The sequence below is a fragment of the Cuculus canorus genome, chromosome 4 (genome assembly GCF_017976375.1).
Source record: "Cuculus canorus isolate bCucCan1 chromosome 4, bCucCan1.pri, whole genome shotgun sequence".
In the NCBI taxonomy this organism is placed as follows: Eukaryota; Metazoa; Chordata; class Aves; order Cuculiformes; family Cuculidae; genus Cuculus; species Cuculus canorus.
In genome coordinates, this window is record NC_071404.1 from 35,415,295 (window position 1) to 35,439,869 (window position 24,575).

Below are 24,575 nucleotides of genomic sequence, written 5' to 3' on the forward strand. Positions count from 1 at the left end.
CCCTCCTCAGGCAGGAGAACATCCTACCAGCAGGCTGGTGTGCCTCATCTTCCTGTGCAAAGCCCTACGTGAGCTGCAGCTGTGTTGAGATGTGCTCCACTTGCTCAGTAAAAATGTCAGTGCAGGGCTAGGAAAATTACAGTGCAACTAAATGGAAGACTCCCTTCAAAGACATTGAGCCATGCTTTTGGTGCTGGTGATACTCTGCTGCACGGAGATGCAGCAAGCGTGGGACATAACAGCCGTAATTCCCTGCTGGGACTGACTGCCTTTCTACTATAGACAAGACTGGAGTTACTACTGTGGCCACAGGACTCCTGCAATGAACACACATTAATTTAGTCCAGAATTCTATGTTTTGAATAGCAGACAGCATTTGTAACCTGCTCAAATACTTTGACTCTCAGGATAAGACATTAAAGAAAGCAACTACTCAACTTAATATTCTAACATCCTGCAAAATGGAGAGGAAACAACAGAATATGGGAGGTAAGGAGGAACTAACAGAATACAGGAGGTCACGGAAATATTAATATCACAATTATTCATTTCACTATTCATTCTAGTAAGCTATTAAAAAAAATATGAGAAGGTAGCTTTTGAAAACATTTAGAAAAACATGCTCTTAAGCAAGGCTTGAAAGCCATCAGAATAAAGTCAGCAGAAATCCTCCACAGGCGTGGGTTTATAACTATGATTTATATTTATATTCTATATTCTTCTGGGTGGAAAACTGGTTGGATGGCCAGGCCCAAAGAGTGGTGGTAAATGGAGTTAACTCCAGTTGGAGGCCAGTTACAAGTGGTGTGACCCAGGGCTCAGTACTGGGTCCAGCCCTGTTCAATGTCTTTATCAATGACCTGGATGAAGGCATTGAGTGCACCCTCAGCAAGTTTGCGGATGACACTAATCTAGGTGGAAGTGTCAATCTTCTGGAGGGTAGGGAGGCTCTGCAAAGGGATCTGAACAGGCTGGACCGCTGGGCTGAATGGCATGAGGTTTAACAAGGCCAAATGCCGGGTCCTGCAGTGCTATAGACTAGGAGAAGTCGGGCTTGAAAGTTGCACAGAGGAGAAGGACTTGGGGGTGTTGATTGACAGCTGTGTGAACATGAGCCAGCAGTGTGCCCAGGTGGCCAAGAAGGCCAATGGCTTCTTGTATCAGAAACGGTGTGACCAGCAGGTCCAGGGAGGTTATTCTGCCCCTGCACTCAGCACTGGTGAGACCGCACCTTGAGTACTGTGTTCAGTTCTGGGCTCCTCACCACAAGAAGGATGTTGAGGCTCTGGAGCGTGTCCAGGGAAGAGCAACGAAGCTGGTGAGGGGGCTGGAGAACAAGTCTTATGAGGAGCGGCTGAGGGCACTGGGGTTGTTTAGCCTGGAGAAGAGGAGGCTGAGGGGAGACCTTATTGCTCTCTACAACTACCTGAAAGGAGGTTGTAGAGAGGAGGGAGCTGGTCTCTTCTCCCAAGTGACAGGGGACAGGACAAGAGGGAATGGCCTGAAGGTGCACCAGGGGAGATTCAGACTGGACATCAGAAAAAAAAATTTCACAGAAAGGGTCATCAGCACTGGCAGAGGCTGCCCGGGGAGGTGGTGGAGTCACCATTCCTGGAGGTATTTAAAATACAGGTAGATGAGGTGCTCGGGGACACAGTTTAGTGGCAGATAGGAATGGCTGGACTTGATGATCCTAGAGGTCTTTTCCAACCTAGTGATTCTGTGATATTCTGATACCCAAGCAATGAATGCAGTTTGTCAGGCACCTGAAACTGCTTTACATTCATAATTCATTTGCTCAAGAATTGCTTTCAACAGCTTCATTTTTTTAAATTTGAATTATAAGACCACTAAACTAGAAGGAAGGTCCCAGCAATCCTCAACACACATCTAGTCCAATATTCAGCCTTCTAAATATGCCAGCAATGCACAGCCAGGGAAGAAGAAGGTGGCATTCATACTTCCTCCCTAATAATCTCTATCCCCCACATTTTCAACTCAAAAGATTTGCTGTGCCTACTGCGATTCCTCTGTTGAGTAGCCTCTGTAAGATCTCTCTGCGAAAGGCTTGCCCAGTCTCCCCGTCAACCTACATAAACTTCTTGCACCCACAGCACCATACAGCCAGAAGTCCTGCATGCAGGTTATTCCCTCTGGCAAGAATCACCTCCTTTTTCTTTTGAACACACCTCCCCTCACTTTTATTTCCCAAAAAAAAAACATTTTGGCCACAACAAGCAGCGTGTGGATGAGCAACAACTTTAAAGTGTATCACATGATGCATTATAGCTAGAAGCGGAAGCATCATGTCATTGCACCATATGATTATGTCATCTATATATTAGCACAGATTTATACATTATTGACATTGCCCGATTTGATGGAATAGTGGCTTCTGGGCACTTCAAACATTTTTATTTTTTGAGGACAGCATTGCTCTCAATATAGAAAGAATTCAGCAGTGGCATTACTTAATACTGGAATTTACAACCAAGGTTGCATGCACAAACATGTCTAACAAAGACTGGCCACAATATGCTCGCTCTTCAGAGAAGTAACAGTTCACCTTCTCATCTCTCACTGTAAAGAATGTTTTCATCCCTGATGTGTTGCGCTTAAATATAATAAACTCTTGCCTCAATCTATTTTTGAACCAGGAAAGTTGAATGTACTCAAAAGATAGCAGCGATATAAACTACTTTTTAGTATAGGGTTATGAAACTTGTAATGAATTGTCCCACACAATTTTTGTATCAGACAGCTTGAGAAACGTTATTTTGGATTATTCTTCTGTTGAAAACGCCACTGTGCAAAACATCCTGCCTGTAGAAATCATGAAAATACTTCAGTCTCCAGTTTTGCAGTGGTTGCTCTTGGTTAGCAAATTCTTCAAACTCTAACCCTATTTTTCTAGGAGTTTGCCTACATCATCACTGTGGAACAAGAGATTTGTCTGGGTCTTCCCCAGCTTCATCATGATTATGCCTGGAAACTTAGGAGTCACCATAATGACAGAGATGACTGCAGATGAACTAATAAAATGAGTACAATGTTTGATTTTTTTTCAAAACACATAAAACCGCCAACAGACTTCCTTTGGATGGGCCATCTCTCTAGATTTTATGAGGGCACAATGGAAAGAATCTGACAAAGGCACACAAAAAAGTACTAGATGGTAACACAAGAAGTATTCCTAAGGAAGGTTTCTGGGTAATGAATAAAATTGCAGAACTTTGCTGTACTTTAAAAGCTAAGCACCGTGTAGTGCCCTCTGCTGCATACAGAGGTAACAGGCACAGCACCACTGAAAAATGACATCATTCGATATTAAACAACACGATATGTTGTATGTATGACAAATATTTATTTCCTTAATTACTCATGTTTTCTAAAAATACTAATAAATTATGCAAACATCTTCAGTACCAGCTTAGAGCAGATGTTTTTTCACACTCTCTTCCCATCTAGTATCCTGTGTTCTGTCTGTGAGCAAGCTGTCAACCTGCCTCCCACATCTACACAGTAGGAAATTCATGCTGATAGTGAGATGAGACACTGGGCGGCTGGGTGGGGGAGCGTACAGCACCCTCAGCATGAGATTTAATCACGAAACACTCATGATGGCCAAAGAGCTCAGTGGGACATGGTCTACACAGTGCCTTCACCTCTCATCCTAAATTCAAGTGAGCTAGAAGTGTCCATTTCTCCCTACTCTCAGCTAAAAGAAACAAAGCAAAGACAAACAAACATACGGGAAGGTTAAACCTCCTATGTAATTTTCAACTTCTAAATAAACGTGCATTAACAGTCTATAAAAGATCCTTTACACACACCACAAGAGGTAAAAGTAGACTGGCTGAACTGCAAGCCTGAAGAGGATTTATTGATTGTCAGACAGAACCAAGGAGGTCTCCTAATGTGGGATACAACTATTTAATCTGATTCTGAAATCTTATCTGCTGCCTTTAAGAAGATTAACAGAAATTGTCTTGTAGCAGACTATGAATTCTGATCCATTTAATGAACTAGGAATATTTTCCAGAAGCAAAGCTTTTGCATTTTAACTAGTTTATTAGCATTCTACTCAAAATCTAATACAACAAAGTTGATCAAGATTAAAACCTGTTCAAGGAAGTTAGGTCATAGAAAAAAAAGTTATTTGCATACATACATATTGCATGAAACAAGCATGTCCTGCTTGCACAGACATGAAAATGTAAGGTCTCATATTTTACATGAAACATGAAATGTTCAAGGTCTCCGTGCTGTTCATAAACACAAAACTGGTATGAAGATGTTACGGTATAAACGTTCTTACTGAAAAAATTAAGCTTTCCCAAACTGATAGTTTCTGCTCCAGACTGGAATGAAAGGAGATTTTCTGGAGTAGAGGGAAAAACTCATACATACATCTTTTTTTCTGTCTTACACAGACTGAATAAAGGTCCATCGCTGTGCTTCGTTCTGCCTTATGAATCCATGCAACTGGCCAAGTTTTCTGCTTATCCTTTACTTCTCCTTCATGTATATAAATTGGCAAGGAAAAGGAAGTACAGACAGCCGGCTTGTTGCAGCTGGCTTCCCTTCCCCAGAGGAAAACAAGGGAGTCATCCTTTCTATTTCTTTTATTTCTGCCCATAAGCTAAGCTGGCAGTATGCCAGACAGCTCAGTCCTAAGTTTTCCTATAAAAACTTATAGTTTTCCAGTCTTATGTTTTTGTCCTATAAATCCAAGGGCTCCAGTAGGGTCTATCTGAAGTAAGAAGAGAAGGGTAGGCACTAAGGTGGAGGAAGTGGAAAGCTTCTGCCCCCTCTCTTTCCTTGGGCAAGTCCCCTGGCTATCCAAAGTGAGATGAACTGCTCAGGACTCTGCTCTGTGGTCACAAGCTGCCCTAGCTGGCTCGCCCTGCAGCCCCGCTGAACGCACAGCATCTCTGCTGGGCTGCAGGAATAAGGTGGCAATGATGCCAAATATCCATTTAAAGCAGAGCTGAGAAGGCATCACGCATCAGGCAAACCTCGAGAATTTGGCAGGTCTGCTTTAGATCTGCATTAGCTGGTTGAATTCAGCATGTCCCTGTTCAAAACAAGTTAACCTGCATTTCAGCAGGGCTTCAGCTGGGAGTTGTCAGCATGATGAAACCAACCCAGCAGCACATATGCCAGCACTCTTGCTTTATTCTTAATAGTCAATTCATAATGAAGCTACCAGGCGCTGAACATTATATCCCTGCACTATGAGCCCCAGGGCTTTTACCCGAGATGTAAAATAAGTCAAATAACCTTGCATTTATCATGACCAAAGAGTATACACGCCGTTGCAGCACCTCACGTAACTTAGTCTGAGCCTTTAATCTAGGCAAGACCTTGATCCAAGGGCAACCAAATCAGTTCTCAAGTACAGCACTGCGTGGGCTTCTGCTTGCTATCCAAGAAGGTAATGTAATACACCACTTGTACATGTGAACGCTTGTATCTTTCCTGTAGTCAAAGAAAAGTTTTAATTATATTTTCATGGTTTAAAAGTCCAAATTACATTGCTCTTTTAAAGCTCTATGTAATTCTTTATATTATCTAGAGCAGAAATACATCTTTTTCAACAGGATTACAAACACATGTGTCCATTGGCCTCCCAAGCTCACAGGAACTGAACACACCAAAACCATCCTCTTCAGCAGGGCACAACGAGTACTTCATATCCATTGGTTTTGCACATAACTATAGTCATGTAACAAATCTCCCCTACAGCAAAAGAAGTTTAACAAGGATCCTTGCATAACTTCAGGTGAACCATGTTAGTTTCAAGCTCTCCCTGTATCTTCTTATGAAGACACCCAGCTGGTGAAAAGCTGTATGTACACTTGAGGCAATGCAGTAATGCCACAAGTGCATTGTCATGGGACACACTTCCCAGTCTAACAGCCCAGATCCAAGTGGCCCTCGCTGTATTTTCCTTCATACACTTATCGTGCAGCTAATATGAAGCAGAATCCTGGGGTAAAATATGTGTATGTGATTATAATATGCTCTCCTGCTCTCAACTGTAAACCAACAACAGTAATGTATCCTTTCCTAAACAGTTTCTGTGATCATAGAAACAGAAAATAGTCACATAAGTTCCAGTATGCAGATAGCAAGGTCCGTACACATACCCCAAAAAAGCGTTTGTCCATCATAACCCAGAAGTAGGAGAGTGTCAAAATTTAAGTTGTACCAGAAATTATAAATCTGCTATTCCTTAATCTGAAAGCAGTTGTCTTCAGAGCTTTTAAATTTAAGATTCAACCCATAAATGCCTGAGGTATCTTAAGGAAAACAGAAAGGCTGCTAATTGCATGCATACGCGCGCCCTACACTGTACATGTACAACTCTAAATATCTTCTTTTTTACACTGTGGAAAGCCATTATTCCAGAACATACTACCCTGATGGTCCTCATTACTGAAGGCTGATCTCACGTTGCCTCTATTACTGCTGCCACTAAGAGTACATCATGCCAAGTTTACAGACTTTAAAAGTCTTTTTTTTTTTTTCATCTTAAGCCAAAACACACATTTTCTATGCAATATGCTCAATAATATATACACAGAATACTTGTTGGGACCAGCAACTACTACATGATACTCATCAAAAACTTAAAACTACACCAAAAAAATCTTCATATTAGAGAGGTTACATTGGACCTTGCCTGTTGAACTTGATCCTGAACTTCATCACACAAGCTCTCCTCTTGAGCAACGTGACAGTAGGGAAAGGCTGTGGTTACTCTGGAAGGAAGCAGGAACAAGAGGGACCAGCATCCCCAGGGCTAAATGGAGAGCCTGGAGGCTGCTCCTGGGAAACTCCCAACTGGAAGATGAGAGACTCTTATCACCTGTTACCCTTTAGCAAGGTACTTGGGATATATGCTGGGTGCTGGAAAGTTCTTCTTTGTCTCATAATTTCCTAGGCAATCCCACAGCCGTTGTGGCTGCTGCTGCTTTGAAGGCTGCGTGGTCAGACAGAGTACATATTTTCTGGCACACCTGAAATTTTCTCAAGGGATATAGGCCATGGTGAGAAAATTTTCACATTCTAGCTCCCTTATCTTTGGCTTTCCCAAGCCAAAGAAAAGATTCTGCCCTAAACAAAAGGCAATATATATGCTGCTGCAAACAAAATCAGTTTTATAGTTCCTTTCCCACACCTCCTGCTTCCCTTAAAAAAAGAGGGGAAAAATCCGTTGATAGCACAGTGCATTTGGTGGCCTAAATATGGTGTTACCAGATTCCCCACTGACGCAAAGAGGTCATAACTTGAGAAGGTGAGAAAATGACTTAAGCTTCCATAAGAAATATTGCCATGGAACAATTAACCTGAGAATGGCACCAGGATGATGTCCCAGAAAACTCGTTTCCAAGATAAGTTTCTAGTGGGAAAAGTTTAGCAGTTCAGGACTGCTGAGAATAAGTTCTCACATTTACACCTGACACAATGAATTCACTTGGACACACAATACTGTTAGAAGCCATCTGAAAAAAACAACTGCTTTTTGCTATCGTGTTCTTACATCATTTCATAACCTCCTCATACAGACACTACAAGTAACACACCACGAAATCCAGTATTATTGGCATCTGCCTCCAGTATACAGAAAGGAAAACTCTGTTGCGTGATAGCAAAACAACTGAGATCCTTCGAGAAACATCCTTGCTTCCCAGGATCTTGCCTGCACAGCAATAACTAATTACCACACACCACTCCTGATCATCTTTGCAGGTTTTTGATACACTTAAAAACGCTTTCTTCAACTACAATCAGTGTTTTTAACACTTTTTTTTTCCCTCAAATGTGAGAAGTAAAACACCATACTCTGTTCTGTCCTTCAATAAAATTGCCTACACAGCTACATTTGACCTACAAGTGCTTGTTCTCCCTCCCAGTTTTCTCTGCAAACCCCCCCCACAAGACAGACTTAGATTACTTAATTTTTTTTATAAGCTGTCTGATGAACCTATATTAGTGCAGATAAACACATGAAAATATTAGAAATCAAAGAAAGAGAGGCATATAAATGGGCTTTCACTAACCTTTCGCCAGGGTGTGGAAGCTGAAACAGCTTGCAAAGGTTGAGCCAAAGGGGACCAAACTAGGCAGTAAATTTGCTCCTGTCAGCCTGTAAGCAAGTGAGCAAACAGGGAGAACTGGTGGCTGGGAGGGGAGGAGGAGTGTACCGGGACAGATGAGTGGTTAGCTACTAAATTTGAGAATAGGAATTGCAAATAACTGTAAGCTGTCTGGGAAGAGATATTTTCTGTGAAAAACTGCCCTGAACTGTCAAACATCCTCATTTTTACTCCACAAAGGGTCTCTGCCCCACCTCCTCTGCCAGCCTTCGCTCAGCTTTTCACTGGAAACACCAGCTGAGTTAGCAAGAAAACGCAGGGAGGTGGCATACGTACACACACCTGGAAAGGAGTGCTTAAGAGCTGAAATTGCTCGCGGGGACCACTCAAGTCCTGCAAACCTTCCACTGTTGGGAGTGCTCTCTGCATCAGCTTCAAGTCTTTTTATGGTCAGCACAGTAGCAATGTTGCCAAAACGTTGAGATTGCTGAAGCTGCTTTGATGGCCTAAGAAGGTCTCCAAAAGCCTGAAGCAAGGGAGATGTGATTAGTCTTCATAATGAAATTTTCAAATACTCCTCTGTTGAGGTAAAGTCAACGAACAATAAACAAACCACAACCTCTATTAGAACAAACCTACACCTTCTGTTAGAACATAGCTCTGATGACTGTTAACACTCTAAAACTTTTAATTATGAAACTGAATGCATTTTGATCGTGGATGGATGGTTGTGGGTGAAGTAACTTTTAAAAGGAAAATGACTAGAGACCTTTCACAACTTGAATCTCAGATGTCATTTGAAAAGCCAAGAGGATTCAGATTCAAACCCAACAGATTCAAACCTGACCAAGATTGGACTGAAGCTGAAACAGCAAAGACCTTAATTTTCCAGTCAATCTTCGTACAGGAGGAGAGATTGCGTGGGTTGCCAGTGGGCACAACAAACTCCTCATTGTCCTCAAAACACTAGTCTAACCCACAGCACACATGAAAATAATACCTCATTGTACCATGTCTAAGTAAAATGATAGCCTTACAGTACCCTATCCTATTTTGATTGCTCTTTTTGTTCATGCTTCTACTCATAAAAGTAATATTTAAACCTCCTTTTCAGCACACTGTTTCTGTCTTATTGTCTGTAATTACCATTTAACTCCAAATGTATTACACGGGAACAGGTCATAGCATCACCATGCTTCACCACCTTCTCCAGCAGCGTCCTCTGACCTGCATTGCACATGAATCCTTGCTTAGCGGTTAGCATTAAGCTTTCATGTTAGTGACCAGCCTCTGGCTCTGAGAGTCTTTGGTGCCTTGCCCAGGTTTAGCAAATAATTATGTCTTTAGTGTTTCTGCTTTAGTTGATCCCAAGACTTATTTTCTCCTAGCAGAAATGCAAATACATATTAAAATAAAATGCATCTTTTTCATTACAAGTTCTACTTGTACAATCTTCTACCAGTTGGTTCCACATATTTCTGTTTCCTAGGTTCTTTGTAGTTGATATTTCTCTTTAAATACCTACATTCTAGAGTACAGGAGCACAAAATTTATTTCTACAACCCTCTCAAAACCACTTTTTGATGACAGAGATGATACACAGTCTGGCACACCTGCAGTCTGCAGTACATCTATTCCCTGGATATTAAAGAGGACTTCGCTTTCCAGTCCACTCAAGCCAACACATTTCAACAAGGGAAAGGAAAGGAAAGGAAAGGAAAGGAAAGGAAAGGAAAGGAAAGGAAAGGAAAGGAAAGGAAAGGAAAGGAAAGGAAAGGAAAGGAAAGGAAAGGAAAGGAAAGGAAAGGAAAGGAAAGGAAAGGAAAGGAAAGGAAAGGAAAGGAAAAGGAAAGGAAAGGAAAGGAAAGGAAAGGAAAGGAAAGGAAAGGAAAGGAAAGGAAAGGAAAGGAAAGGAAAGGAAAGGAAAGGAAAGGAAAGGAAAGGAAAGGAAAGGAAAGGAAAGGAAAGGAAAGGAAAGGAAAGGAAAGGAAAGGAAAGGAAAGGAAAGGAAAGGAAAGGAAAGGAAAGGAAAGGAAAGGAAAGGAAAGGAAAGGAAAGGAAAGGAAAGGAAAGGAAAGGAAAGGAAAGGAAAGGAAAGGAAAGGAAAGGAAAGGAAAGGAAAGGAAAGGAAAGGAAAGGAAAGGAAAGGAAAGGAAAGGAAAGGAAAGGAAAGGAAAGGAAGTAGTTCAATAACATAATTGCATACTTAAAAATAGCATGTTTTCCATGTGTGTCAGATATCAAATAGCTTAATGACAACTGATAACTGGCTGATTTCTGCAACCTGCTATCAGCTGCTATTTTCAAAAGAACACAAGCTATTCCTCATACCACAGTACAACTCCACTTGGTAGTGTAGGAAGCTTACATTTTTCAACCAGATGGCAGGTATATACTATTTTAACCAAAATCCTGTTTTAAGAACAGCAGTCAATATAATGACAGTGCTTGACAAGCCAAGAGGCATACAAAAGTAGATAACTACATAATATCATTTATTATTGCTCTTTAAAATAACATACTTATGAACGGTAACAGATGGGCCAGGCAATCAGGCTGCATGACCTGATCTACTAGAGGGAAAAAAAGTGGTTTGTTTGGTTTTTTTAATTAAACTTCAGCCTTTACTTCCAAAATATACTTTGTAAAACTTGGATGTGATTTTTCGGATATATATCAAGCCCAAAAGCACTCTGAGTCAAGCAGGGACAAGAGCTGTTTGGCTGCATTATAATGCGATTAATCCACACAACTGCATTCACACCAAATAGAGGGAAAAGCCACCTCTAGAATACAAGGTTTGATATGATACAACTAACCTGTTAAAGACCTCTGTCATTAGAACAGTGTCTATCAATTAGCAAATGAATTATTTACACCACCATTTCTATTGCAATAGAAAACATTATCCTGTTCTGTTTCCCTGCCATCTCCTAAATAGCAACAGCAAACAGTAGCTGTGAAATCCAGTTTACATCTCACAGGAGCAAAATAACTGCATTTTTAATGGGCAGGAACTCAGAATTGCCTTAGCCCAGACAATTTTTTTCTTCTTTTCCCTGCCGTGGTAACAAGCATCAGTCCCTTTTCACATCTGACCCACTGCATCCTCCTGCTGCTGCCTCGACCACAGGACGTGGTTTGTCCTTCCGTACTTACATTACTGCTGGGGTCCTCTCTTCAAATACAAATGAAGAACCAAGAGAAGTAGACTCTGGGTGACTGAGCAGCACAACTGAAACACCCCAGGTGGTCACTGCAGCTTCTCATCTCTTCTGTGTCAGAGACTTCCTTTGCATTCAAAGCTAATTTGAGCGCAGAAGATCCGATGTCCTACCAGTCAAACACACTGAGCCTTTGGATCCCCTAAATCCCTATCAAAGCATTTAGGAGTAGCTGTCTGTACATTTACTTTCGCTTTTTTTTGGATGTATGCCTATGCAAGAAGGAAGCAAACTCTTTATATTTCACACCCATTCACACTGCATTTTTTTCAGGGTGTTGTTAAAAGAATAAAAAGAATCCCAAGCTAGCTTCAAATGCCCAACCACACAATCATTTCTTTTCCTCTACTTAATAAACCAGTCAGTATGACTGGGTTATTTTCCCACACGCTCCTGATGTGGTGAATGACTTGCCTAAGCAAGCAAGATAATGCTTTAGGCAGCAGATTAGAAAATACAAATGCACAGGGAGTCCAATAGGCACCTCCTGGGCTGTGTCCTGCCCAGAGAGGCTTGGCTTTCCATCCCCAGCTGAGGTTTTGGGAGGTGCCCACCTCTTTGAAGGCTTACACTGGGGATCTTGGGCACTGAGGGAGGCGCTACACCTTCCCCATGCCCCAACCCTGTGTCCAAAGGCAAACAGCAAGAATGATTTTTGCCAACGGCACACACCAAGGCTCAGCCCTGCTATTAACCACAGTGACAGCTACCATGTCACCAATCCAGGGCAGGCTATTTCAGCCAGAACGGATGTATAGCTTACTGAGGAAAAAAGGACAGCACAACAATCCCTACTCCATCATGTAGAATTGACTTTTGCAAAAAGGGCAGGGAAAACCACAGATGGAAGGGGTTGGATTGGTTCTTCCCCCCACCCCCCTCTTCCCCTAGTCAGCAGGATGGCTTTGCCTGCTCTACACCTACTCCCAAAAGAGGAAAATGAGATCCTCAGACCTTGCATCCACCTCCTCATGGCAGGAAGCATCATGTAGAAGTGTCCCAGGCATGTGGCATCATTGCTTACACTGCCTCCTAAATAAACAAGAGTCTCAGGAACATCTACAGAGCGAAGGAATGACAGTATGCATTTACTTCTGACCGATTCTGTCTGCTCTAAGTACCAAGTGGTAATGATCAGCAAATCATCAAGAGTGTCCAAAAATGGGTTTCCCAGTGGGGTATGCTTTCCATGTCCCTGGAGGCTTTCAAACACCCGACTGGATCAAGCCCTGAGCAACCTGGTCTGATCTCACAGCCCTGTGTATGAGGTTGGATCAGAGACCTCCTGAGATCTCTTCCTACATGACTACTCCTGGGATCCTCTTCTATTTGACCTTCTCACTCAAACCAACACACTGCTGACCATTTACTATCCAAGGCAGCAAGTTCTCACAAGCCCAGACCATCATAATGATTTTGGGGCCAATTCACTGCAAAGGCACAGCGAGGTACCCTCCTCCAGCCAGGAAGGTCCCTGGATCAATGTTCTCCTATTGACCACCACTGAAGAGCTCCTAACACATACAGGGTTGGGAGTCAAGAAGTGTAGAAATAAACAATGTCTCTGCTATAGAGAAGGATTTTCTAGATTTCTCTGTAAGCTTTTACTTCTCAGTTTACTTTTTTTTTTTTGCATTGAAAGAAAGTCTGTATGGATCTAGCAAGAATAAACACATCACTTTTTTATATTTAGAATAACTGAAAATTTGTGTTACATCCAAACCTTAACTGGAATCAGGAGGTAATTATACAAGTGGCAATAATGAAGCAATGCTGAGAAGGAGCACCCTGACACCTCTTTTCACAGGCTTTTCACTTGAAATTGCAATTATAGTGATCTAGGTATGAAGACAATGCTGTCGTTAAAAAAAAAAAAAAGTTGTTGTAATAAAAGAAAACACTCTTTTCAGTTTGTGGGGCAATCCTGAACAACAGGTATGCCTGAACCATGGGGTATACCCCACCAGCTAGCAGGATGGGTCCGTCAGCTGCACCACACGATCCTCCCCAGGCTACTGGCTCATGCAGTACTTGAGAGCACAGCTGAGATGTCCAGAGCCACATCCCACTGCTCAGCAGTAACGACTGGCCTGCTGTCTTCTGGGCAGGAGCATGGTTAGGGGTGATGGCAAGGTAGGAACAAAAGCTAGTCCTGCTGCAAAGACATCCCAAGACTTGCAGTATCTCACAACGCCAAGTCAGTCTGGCTTCCTTCCATCTGACTCATACCCACGTGCCAACGCAGCTGGTGCATGGTTGTGCCGGGAGGGAAGCCACATTTCTACCCTAAGGGAAAGCTTGATTCATGCTAAAAGTTATACCAGCCTGGATCTCGGTATTTGCCTGCTCTTGCTGACACCATGGCTATTTAGCTTCCTCCCATCACCCATCCAATATGCTCAGCAGCTCGGGCACATCACACCTGAGCAGCAGCGGTCCCACGAGGGGGAAGGGATTTATGGACAGGGTGATATAATTCAGGTGTTCAAAGCCCCCTGATCCCATTCAAAGCTTCACAGCAGGAAAACAGGGAAAAAGATAAGAAGAAAAATTAAATTTAAAAAAAAATGCGTCCACAGAAACCTGAAACACAGATAGACAGTAACCCTGTTATCACTGCTACAGCTCATTTAAAGGCAGTACTTTTCCACACTGCAGTCACATTTCCAGTTACTTCGCAGACCTACCTGGGGGGACCAAATAATTTGCATCTGTCTTTTCCCAACATTCCACATATTATTTGCATTTATCGTGAAAGGGTGGAGAATAATAGTGCTTAGTGCAAGAAATAAATACATTTAAAAAACAAATCAGTCAGTGCTGCCAGTCAGACAGATGCAAAAGTTGACAAAATACAGCCTTTCATTATTTTTTCATTCCATCCAATGCACAAAATACATGAAATATAAAAGACTGCCTCACATAGATTTTTTCCAGCTGAATGGAGCTTTGACAGTCAAGAACACTGCATTTTTCACATAATAAAATGTGATTTTCCATCAATTGTACCAGTAATTGAAATGTAGCATACAGCACAATCCCTTGAAAGCCAAGGGTGAGGCTGAAAGTTGCAAAACCAGAACCCTCAAGGGAAGAGAAGCAGGGGATAGAGAACTGGTCCTCTGCCAATCATGTATTTTTCTACCAACGTCCCCCAAAAGGGCTCCCTCTCCTCCCATTCCTGGTGTTCAAGAGGCCGGGGGAGCAGCCAGAAGAAAACCATCCATCTGGTTCCCATCACAGGAAAGACTGCCTAGGCTAACTCCTGCCAAAGCTTGTCATTAGCAATCAGCATGAGAGAGAGCATGAGAAAACACAGCACAGCTAAGATAACAAACTTAATACTTTTAATACACTAATCATAACAACAGTACTCAATTTTGTTCTTTATAAAACTATCACAAGCGTCAGATGGGTCATCCCAGTAGCCTCATTTTATCAGAGAAATTAATGTAACAAGCAACACAAAAGTTATTTTCTTCTGCCACAGTATATCCATCAGCACCTATTAGAAGCATCTACAGGAGTGAAATATTGGCAAGGAAGGATAATTTGGTTAAGCGTGTGCAAAACCTTGCTACCCATTAATAGACTTTGTCTCCTTTTAGCTACAGCATAATAGATATGACATTTAAATCCTGATGCGGCTGCTATAATCTAAGATCCGGTATTTTATGAAAGCTTGGAGAGACTGCCATCGGACTGCCCATGTTTCCTTGCCATGGAAGTTCAGCACAGTCTTTCCCATTTCTCCTAGCCTTGCCAGTCAGGCAGAGTAATGCCATCATTTCCATAACTTCCACAGAGAAACTGCCCTTCTTACATATCATCCTTTAAGATCCATCTTATCACTCTTTCATTTCAGGTGACCAGGAAAAAAATCCAACAAAACTCAAACCCACATGCAAGTGGTCTACAGCAGTACCTCACTGGCTGCTACCACAGAGAGCAGAGACCTGCAGTGGTATTGGGACCTTGCAGTGCTTGACACTGCATACAGAGGAAAGCAGTGCTGTCAGCTGGACTTTTCAGTCACAACTTCCCCCCATCCTCAGGAATATAATCACACACACCACTAATTTCTGAATAAGAGTGTTGGTAAATTACCTACCCAATATAATTAAATCTGACTGGGGTCACAAGCGATCTGCCAGTAGGGGACAGAGAGAGGTGGCAAGCTCTAATCTTTTGCTATTCTCTGAAGTTGCCTCAAGCCTCAAAACAGACCCTGAAGGAGCTCGTTCTCCTCCCCACAGGCAATTGCAGACTCTGTTTGAAGTGTCAGTCCACTCTCTACAAGCCGCATTTCCCCTCTTCAATTCAGCAAGAGGTACCGCTGCTCCATTTGCTCAACCCAGCGATCCTGGAAGAGTGCATGGGAGAAGGTGAACACTTCAGGATCTCCAGGAGAGCAACCTGAGAACAGCTCTGTGTCACGATGCCTGCCTTGAGCTCCTTGCACCAGAGTACCAGCAGCAGCATGACTGACACTGGCACAGAAGCAATCAAAGCTGCTACGTTTCTTCCTAAACTCTGCTTCTTCCTGTGCTGAGGCCAGGGCAGAGACATGGAAAACGGGGAAGAAACCTTCGGGAAGAATTGTGGTGTCTTTGCCTTAGGATGACACGGCGCGAACTCCCTCAGGACTGTCCCCATGCACATCACCGTCACCTATCTTGCTTCTCTAGAGCTTCTTCCTTTTGTTAGGCTGTTCCCACGCAGATCTAATAATATCATGAACAGATGAGTGAATATGAATAACAACTCTTTCTCCCTCCTTTCAGGAAACTATTTCCCCATTTGTTTCTTTCACCCCCCTGCTGCGGGGTATTTAGCTCCAAACTTTAATGACCCATTTAAGAAGGAGAAAGAGGCTTCTAGGAATAACTTGCCCTTGGCTCTTCCATGGGCTGCTGAGAAGTGAAATCTCATCATTTATACCCTTTTCAGTTGAAGAGGAACAATTCTGGGACCACATCTAAACACAAAGATGGAAAGGGAGGGGAGATTTTATCTCATTCTCTTTTGCATGTTTTGCTGTGTTTTGTATCCTTAGAAAGTAAATACATCTGGGAGATCAGAGCTGAGCCTCAGCTGACTTGATGCTGGGTAATTAACGAGAAACTTTTCAAAACGTTTTGGGGTTTTTTTAGCTCTGTTGTGGGACAGGGACGTTTACATCTCAGCCTGCTGTGCTGAAGCTAACACAAGCCTCCAAAGGGTCAGACAGGCGTTGGTGCCACAGCCCAGGGCGGAATCGCAGAGGAGGGCAAGGAGGTAGCACCGCTGACTGAGAGGGGCCTGGACTGCTGCAGGAATGTGGCCAACATCAGTACTTATCTCTGCCCTATCTGTACTCCATCATAGCTCCTCCTGCCCTTCATTCCGGCTGTCCTGGCTTGACACTGCACACTCACCTGCTGGTTGGTAAAAAGCTGCGTGCTGGTTTGACTCCTTCAGGTTGCTCACTGGATCCCAGGAATCATTTCCCCTCCCACCAATAAGAGGCACGACCATGGAACACCAACAGGAACCAGCCACGGGGCACTGCATGTCCGAGAGAGCTGGAGAACAGGATGAGATGAAGAATGAGGACAGACAGCTCTGTGAAAAGCCAGAGGGGCAGCATGGAAGGAAGAGATATGGTAGAAACAGAAGTTGGCCCATAAAAAAAGGAAAAAGAGCAAAAAAGGCAGTGGAAGAGCAACTCAGCTGCTGAAGACCAAGCAGTTAAGATGTGAGAAGCAGCAACCAGTCCAGTGCTGATGGATAGGAGTTCAACTTCTCTCCTGTACCTCTCATCACAAGAAGATGGAAAAGGGTGTGCAAAAAAACCCTCAGAAACCAGAACTAGTAGAAGCGTATCTTTTATTTTAACCACTCAAAGTCATGGATCATGAAGGCTTTGCTTCCCTTACCCCATTCTTCTCATCTCTGAAACATTTTTCCTGCTGTTTTTCCACTCTAAACTTCCAAATAGCAGAAGATACTGTGTATAGGAAGCCAGCCTGTTGTTTAGACACAGTCATTCAAACCTAAACAACACAAAGAGAAAAAAAAGCAGAGGGGAAGAGACAGGCAGATGGTGGTGAGCCGTGCAGACAGCAGTGTTATTGCAACATGCTGAAGCACAGTTTGCCAGAACTTCTAACTCCCTGTTTTTTTCACAACCTTAAAAATGCAAATACAAAGTCTCACTGTGAGGCTGAAAGTTGGAAGCTCAAGTTTCAGCTCAAAACTACATTCCTAGTGATCTTGTACTTGAGCTGAGGAACATTATACACGTACATTGAAAAATCTGATTCATTGTGTCTCTAAACTTAACAAAATTAAAATAAAGTGCAGTTTTGGAGAAGTGAAAAAGGGGAGAACATTATAATATTTGCTATTTATTAGTTGATCATGTATGTTTAAGAGATTATACATAATATTTTCACAAAAGACTTCACCCAAAATCCAATAAAGCTTCTGAATACGAAGGAGTACCTCAATATTGCTGGGCTCCCTTACATTTAAAAAACAGCACTGGACATTTTTTAAATGCATAATGCTTGCTATTATAGATACTATGTACACTATACTTACCAGGGTAGCGCCCAACAACTCTTAAGACTATACCCAGAGATATTCACAGTAGGAAAAACAAGTATTTCCTTTCCCTTTCCCTTGAAATTGCCTCAGGCTCTGGTGAGGCAGGCTGTGAGGAGAGGGCAAGTGCCCAGTGACACCTCCTTTGACCACACTGAGCACCCAGGCTCCTGTCTCTGTGCCCTCCTGGAGTTCAGCTGCCATCCATCCATCTCCAACCAAGTCAGGGCAGCCAAGCCGTGATGAACCATCGACACTGAACTTTGTTGTTTTGATGAGGTAAATGAATGACTGTGTTTGTGCCCTAAGTGGACCATAAATCACCGAGGCATTTAGCCACTTAGCTTAGGGCTGTCAAACATACTTTGCAATGGCCAAACACAACCTGTATGACAAATTTACTCAGCGGAAGTTTTCAGACCACCAGTAATTTCTGCCTGAAAACCCTCCCCACTAAGAAGAAAGATAAGAGAGGAACAAAGTAAGGAAGAAAAAAAGGAATAATATAAGTTCCATTGACCTAAAGTGGCACAGATTTCCCAGAGAATGTGACAAGCGGAGGCAGAATAAAATAACCTGGAGCGAAAAAGGCAGAGGTGATGCTTTCAACTCCTCACTCCTGCAACCTTGCACTGTCTGTCAGCAGAAATATCGGTGCTCACAGAAAACGGTGCAAAACCACGGGACCTTCTGAGTGCCTGCCGCAGGACAGATGTAGAAAGGGACGATTTTAATCTTACAAATCCTGGATCTGGCCGCCGGACACTTTCTCCTCTGCACACCCAGCGAGCAGGGACGCAGCGATGCGAAAAGCCCGGCTTGGAGGGGCCCCTAGTGGTGCCGCCACCATCGGAACGGGGCTCCTTCTCTCCATCCACCCCAAGAGCAGCAGCTGCACCCCATTCCCGCTTTTGAAGTGGCATCACTTCCAGCCACCACCTTCCCAGTAACAGCAGCCCCGGAATTTTCAACCAAACACCAAGGATACCAGTGCTGTTGCTGCTGGTTTGTCGAATTACGTGCATCATCCCTCCTCATCCATACAGGGAACGTGTTCACGAGGTCCCCACTCACTCCACAGGCTTCGCTTCCCTGAACTGGCCCATGGTGTCAGTGAAAACACAACTGCAAAAACAGTTGGTGATGGCAAGGCTCAACCCCCAGCTGCCATCCAAGCTGCTGACATCAGCCCCAGAACCACTGAGCACCAGCTTTCCTCCACAGACCACCCTTCAAGGGCTTGCACCCCATCCCCACCCCTCCCAGCATGGATGGTCCAGCTCCTGACCACTGGAAGAGGGACCCCAGCCACTAAAAGGCCAGTACGCTTGGGGAAAGCAGGCTCCAGCCAGTACAGAACACTTTTATTTTATTTTATTTTACTCCCAGTTTCCTGCAACAAAACCTGGATCTCAGTCAAGCCATACAGTCTGTCAATGTTCACCCATCAACTTGGGAAAGGGAGATAATGGCAAGGCTGAAGGTTTGGATGACTTCAGGGCTCTATTTGCTGCACCTCAGATAACCCCCTCACTTGCCTTCCCAGCGCTCCCTGATGGGGATACAATTAGGCAGGCATAAATCAATTGCTTATCAATTTGCTGCAGCAGAATTTCCCCACTAATACCAAGTTTAGCACAATCACAATGGAGTCTCTTTTTTCACTCTCATTTAGAACTGGAATACCAAAGGAAGTGCAAGCTCAGTCCATGCTGCATTTCGCTCCCCTCTAAAGTCCATGTTTATGGGTAATGTCACTAAACAAGGTTGTTCAGGTGGGAAAGAACCATGGGAAGTCTCCGGCCTCCTGCTCAAAGCAGGGTCAACCCTAACTTCATGTGAGGTTGCAGAGGGCTGGGTCTAGTTGGGCCTCAAAAACTGCCACAGACAGAGTTCCTAGAGTCCCCCTGGGAAATTGGGCAATGGTTGATTGCCCTCATGGAGATTTTCTTTTTTTACTATTTTTGTCAGTTTCATTTCAGTTTGCAGCCATTGTCCCTCAGAGCCTGGCTCCATCTTTTCATTAACTTCCTCAAAGATAGAGAGAGGCAAGCTTCCATAAGGTCCTCCTCCAAAGCCATCTCTTCTTCAGGCTGGAGAAGCTTCTGTTGCTCAACCTCTTCCAAAGCATGTGCTCAGGGCCCCTGACCATCAGAGAACCCAGGAATTGGACTGTTTTACATGATGTGCTCCTCTTGTTTTACAGGACCTAACATAAAACTAAAATGTGTATATATGAATCCACAGGTCAAAGATTAGATAGCTGTCTAATTAAACAGGATCAAGCTTACCAGCTATGCAATTGTTCAAGCAAAAGTCACACAGTACAGATCATCTCTGTTTTAATAAAACGGCAAGCCTCATTCAAGGCAGCAGAGGGAACCTACTTCCCATTTTTCACATGCCTCACTGTGAAATACACATGAATATACTTAACTCCTTGAAAACTTAATGCTGTCAATATGAGTCATGCTCCGAAATGCTGGAGTGCTTTATACCAAAAGACTCCTCTGATTCACACACCAAACATATTTGATGCAGGTAAATTATTTGTAGCAAGACAGATGTCATATTAGCAAAATACATGCTGTGGTACAATCACAGAATCACAGAATCACAGAATCACACAAGGTTGGAAAGGACCCATTGGATCATCGAGTCCAACCGTTCCTAACACTCCCTAAACCATGTCCCTAAGTACTTCATCCACCCGTTCCTTAAACACCTCCAGGGAAGGCGACTCGACCACCTCCCTGGGCAGCCTGTTCCAGTACCCAATGACTCTTACTGTGAAGAATTTTTTTCTGATATCCAACCTGAACCTCCCCTGACGGAGCTTCAGGCCATTCCCTCTAGTCCTGTCCCCTGTCACTTGGGAGAAGAGGCCAGCTCCCTCCTCTCCACAACCTCCTTTCAGGTAGTTGTAGAGAGTAATAAGGTCTCCCCTCAGCCTCCTCTTCTCAAGGCTAAACAACCCCAGCTCTCTCAGCCGCTCCTCATAAGACTTGTTCTCCAGCCCCCTCACCAGCTTTGTTGCTCTTCTCTGGACACACTCCAGAGCCTCAACATCCTTCTTGTGGTGAGGGGCCCAGAACTGAACACAGTATTCGAGGTGCGGTCTCACCAGTGCCGAGTACAGAGGGAGAATAACCTCCCTGGACCTCCCTGGACAAGAGACTGCTCAGTGCCCGGTACCTGGGGAAAACTAGAAGAATTATTAGCACTTTTGTATATGTTGATGGGAACGGCAATAATTAAATATTAGACGGCCTGAATAAAACTCCCAGGAAACATATCTGGCCAGCCTGACAGGTTACTCTGGCAGCAGCCCTTCTTCTCTGATATAGCCACAAGCCATATCCTTGGGAAAAGCTGCTAGAAAGTCTCAGCTGGACTGAGAACTGCACCTAAGCCCAGCTCATGTACTTGTTGGGGTACCCTGGCAAGTCACTGCTGCATATGTAGGAAATTCAGCCTCTGTGCAGAACAACTTCAGCATATACAGTGAGTTGACACTGTCAAAAGCTGCCACCCAAAAGTAGGAACGAACACAGCACCTGAGCTCAGGGACACTGAATAAAACTTAAGGATTCAGCTGCCTTTCTGCAGTCTGGGAAGACAACACCAAAACCACCCAGTCAGACTGGTTAGCTGGCTATTCTGCTCCTCCACATAAGAATCAGGATTTTCAACTTGCTCCCCAAGCGAGCTGGAACAGTGAGGCATCACCATGACAGAGCTACACTGAGACATGACAGAATCACGAGCAAGGCTCCCATTGACCTCAGGTAAACTCAACCACACACCACAACAGCCTCCGAAGAAACTTTACAAAGACAAAAATTAACACCACTATTATTTTCTTGTTCTTTTTCCTAACATTTCTGGGGACAGCGTTTGGAAGCTTATCTCCCACTAGCAGCCAATCATTTTTTTTTTTTCCCCACTGGTGATATTTCAGAGGGAAAAGCATCACACTAATTCAGAACAAGGAGGTATCAGAACAGTCAGCGGGCTGTGCAGGCCATCCACGAGCTACAGAGTTACTGATCTGGAAAACACACATCTTTCTTCTTTCAGCTACAATCAATCGCTACTTTTCAAGCTCACCAAAGCAGAAAACTCCATTACCACTCAGCATGCCAAAGCATACTCTAAACTGCTCCGACATGTTACACTGGAATTAAAACAGAGTTATTTCTGGTTTGTTTTATTTCCTCGCTAATGTGGCAACTGTGTGAGGATCCTTTGCTGAGAGCAGCTATCTTTTGCTGAGGCTAATAAAGTTAACAGCAAAAGTAGTTGTGTCCTGGACCAGACCGAAGCCAGGGATGAGGCGGAAGCTGCAGGGCCGAGCAGTGCAGCACGTCAACGTGCTGTTTGAAGCATGGACAAGATAATGCAGATTTTGTACTAACCAGAAGTAAATTAAAACTGTTGATACATTTGGGAGGTAGCTCGTAGAACAAGATAGGCTTCCCTAGGCATCCACACTGATGTATCTCTGTTCCCAAAACCCATATGGGAGAAGGCAGCTAAGCATAAAGCAAGGTTACAGACAGGGAGTGGGTAACAGGGAATGGGTGACACAGATGCTGACACTGTGTCCTAGGACTGTGGGGGTGAGCCCTCCCTAAAGCTCCAGCTCAGGGGCAGTCCCCGTAGCCCAGCACTGCACAGGCTAGATGGCAAATAACCTTACTGATTCTCTGCCAGCCCTGCAGAGGGGCACAGAGTTATAGAATAGTTTGGGTTGGAACCGACCTTAAAGATCATCCAGTTCCAACCCCTCCGCCATGGGCAGGGACACCCCATGAGATCAGGGTGTCTAAGGCCCCATCCAATCTGTCCTAGAACACCTCTAGGGATGCGGCAGCCACAGCTTCTCTGGGCAACCCGTTCAGTGCCTCACCACTGAAGAAATTCAGTGAAGGAATTTCTTCTTGTGAAGCAATTCCTCCTTATGCCTAGCGAAATTCCTCCTTCTGTCTATGGGGCATCTTAGGGTGCTTTGGGAAGGGAAGTGTGCGACTTCAATGCTCTGCCAGCCTTGGAGGGAATGAGCAAGAAGTAGCAAATCCGGTGTCAAGGGCAGCAGAAGGGCTGGCTAGGGTGAGCAAAGGTTAGTCTCACCTTATGTGCAAGAAGCTACAAAAAGGATTTGAGAACAACCCAGCGCACCATGGCAGAGAGAGGGTCCAGATATGAGCATCACGAATGAACGAAGAGACTCCCACCAGCTTGGGAGAGGTGCCACAGCACTCTGCTGGAGCCAGGACCCAGCTACAAAGAGCTGGCAACCAGGGTGCCAATTCACAATACATCCGTAAACACCTTTATTTTTCTGGAGCTACATCAAGGTCTGGAAGCAGAAAAAACAGTTACTCCAACCCAAAACTTGGCACAGCAGCCCCAATTGTGATTATTTGAGAGCCAACGCATTCCCAGGACAATTAATAGCACCATGCTCTGCTTAGAAAGGAGGACTCCACAAACACAAAAGCGGAATAAACAGAGGCAGCAGTACCACCAAAGTTGCAGTTACAGAGGATTGCAAACAGGTCAGATGCCAATGATACAAAGCTTATTCAAAGACCATCAAAGCACAGACTCATAGTATATCACAGACACAGCTTGAGAGACAGCTATTTTCTTCTGTTCAGCAGCCATGAGGCTTCAGATGGAGATTTCACCCAGCCTCGGAAATAACCCTTTTGTAAAAAGGCAGGCACATTTGGGATACAGTCCAAGAATCAAGCAACAAGAGCCAAAAGACATTCGGAAACATTAGTTAAAACTCAGAAGATTAAGAAAAAGTTACAGAGGTGGCAAATACATCCTGAGAGTATACGGTCCTAAGACCAGATAACTGTACAGAAAGAACAGTCATCAGCTGTTCTACTGCACAAAGAAAAACAAAACCCTATTCTACACATGGTAAGTTTTGAGGGTATTATGAAAAATCCTTCTGACATGGAGAGTGAAAGCCTGGCACACAAGTTGTTGACAAGTTGTGAAATCGCTCTCATCAAAGGTTTTGAAGATAAACATCTCTCCTTCTTGGGGGCAAAGAGATGGATTAGAAGATATCTTGAAGTCCCTTCTGGCCCTGAATTTCTAAAAGTACTCCAGTTCCACTTGTATGCCCTTTCTTGTCAGTAGGCTCTGATTTTTAGCCTTAAAAAATATTAAAAAAAAAAATCTTGTCCTTCATTTAGCTCTGTGATGCCAGTTCTTGCTTTCTCCCTTCTTTTTTTATTACTTTATTGAGTCATCAGACCATACCTCTGTATCAAACCTCAGTGAACAGAGCTTCTTGTGTTCAGACATATAATGAACACAGTGGATACAGAAAACATCAGCCTTGCCAGCTTTAAAACAAAACACATTGAATTACTGCACAGCAGCATACCCTTGAGTTTTGCACGACACCCAGAGATACCAGCTTATCAATAATACACAGAGACTTTCACTGAACAGCAGAAGGAAAGTCAGAGGTGAGAGGCAGCAGCGGATAATTGAGAAATTTAAAACAAATATGTAATAGTCAGATCTGTTTCCTGTTTCCAGAAGTAAAGGAATTTCCTGTTTTCAGAACTGGCTATTTAAAGAAAATTCTATCAATGGAGGGTTCAGGGTTGGGTCTTTTTTGCTAATA

The 24,575-nt window shown here is 43.6% G+C and overlaps 2 protein-coding genes across 3 annotated transcripts in view; both read right to left on the reverse strand.

Moving 5' to 3' along the window:
* Positions 1-24,575, reverse strand: part of STOX2 (storkhead box 2) — a 127,475-nt gene that overhangs the window by 95,382 nt on the left and 7,518 nt on the right. The window contains exon 1 of one of the 2 annotated variants that reach the window (XM_054064952.1): positions 11,265-11,404. The exons of the other annotated variant lie outside the window; for it this stretch is intronic. The gene's annotated coding sequence lies outside the window, so the exon portion shown is untranslated. Of the gene's footprint in view, positions 1-11,264; positions 11,405-24,575 lie in introns of those variants that run through there. 2 annotated transcript variants of the gene reach the window in all.
* The window catches only part of LOC128852002 (storkhead-box protein 1-like), a 67,000-nt gene that overhangs the window by 10,571 nt on the left and 31,854 nt on the right, over positions 1-24,575 (reverse strand). The gene's annotated exons all lie outside the window — the stretch shown is intronic.